Raw genomic sequence first — 1,376 nt, 5'->3', positions numbered from 1 at the left:
GTTGTCTCCCGTGTCTAGATCACCCTTCTGGCTTCTCTGCCCTGAGGGTTCCTTAACCCTGCCTGCCCAGTGGTGTTACCTGCCCCCTCCTCCATGTTCCTACTGAACTGTGTGAATACAGCCGGTATGGTCTTATGGCAGTTGATTCTAACTGCTTTGTACACAGTTGTGTCTACTCACCTCTGTACCCCTGCTGAGACATGGCCCATAGCAGGTGCTAAAGTGAAAAAAAAAAAGCAAAAAGCATCCCAAGCGGTATAAGCCTGGTACAAAGCAGCTTTGCACTAACCCAGCAAAACATGAGAAGCTAACTCTAACCTGTGACTTAGAACCCCTGGCAACTAGGAAACCAGTAACTACTCTATCTACTTTCCACAATGTCTGCTCAGCCTTGTTCCTCACCTGAACACTAAAATTGAGATCTTCAGCCTCACAGAGGCTGAAGAGTAGAGTAGAAAAGCAGAGTAGAAAAGCAACCAGTGGACAGCTGACACTCCCTTTGTAATTGTTGCTAGGAACGTGTGAAGACCACGACAGATGTATTAAATTCCTTTTTCTGTTTCCTCCAACAACTAATATTATAATGACTGTTTGGCAGAAGCTGGTACAACCTAAACATGTATTAAGTGAAAGAGAAAAAATAAAAGTATGTACCTTGACTATAATTAGGTAAACTATCTGCAGAAAGAAAAACTGGAAGGAAAAACCCATCCAATATTACTGACATTAGGGGTTATCTTACCTTTTCTTTACCTTAATTATGATTAATTACTTTAGAATTCAAAACCAAAAACTCTTTAGGAAAGACATACATGATATTAATGGCGACTTGACGGGGAATCTATCCTGATCCAAAACTAAAGGAAAGATATATGTTGCTAGTGAGCCAGAGTTCCCTTACGCTAAAAGTGAACTGTGTGGTAAATCTCCTTGTAAAGTGAACGACTGTCTGACTGTCGTCCTGTTTATGATCTGTAAAATCTGATTTGGACCCATCCATCGACTTGAATAGAGGCAAACAGGCAAGACAATGATGGCCTCTGAAGGACTGAGACAAACCAACAGAGAGACGGTGCTGCAACACTGGAGCTGTGCAGCACTTGGTGAATCCCAAAATGCACAGTGAACAGCAAGACTGGAGCCCAACAAAAGGGGCCACGGACTGAGCCAACAGAATCAACTCCCTCTGGACACCCTTTGCCTGGAGGGGCCAGTGAGGAAGCACCTGCTCCCGAGGAGCCCGCCAGTCAAGTCACTCCTCACGAGCCTCCTGCAGCAGCTGGCAGAGTCCTGCCAACTCGGTAAATTTGCCTGTATCCCTAATAAACCACCCATGTTCATCTTTATTACAGATCGTCTTATAAAACTGAATTTCA

Source organism: Propithecus coquereli, unplaced genomic scaffold (assembly GCF_000956105.1).
Source record: "Propithecus coquereli isolate 6110/MARCELLA unplaced genomic scaffold, Pcoq_1.0 Scaffold76, whole genome shotgun sequence".
NCBI lineage: Eukaryota > Metazoa > Chordata > Mammalia > Primates > Indriidae > Propithecus > Propithecus coquereli.
The sequence above is the reverse complement of the archived record's forward strand: the minus strand, read 5'-3'. Positions refer to the sequence as shown.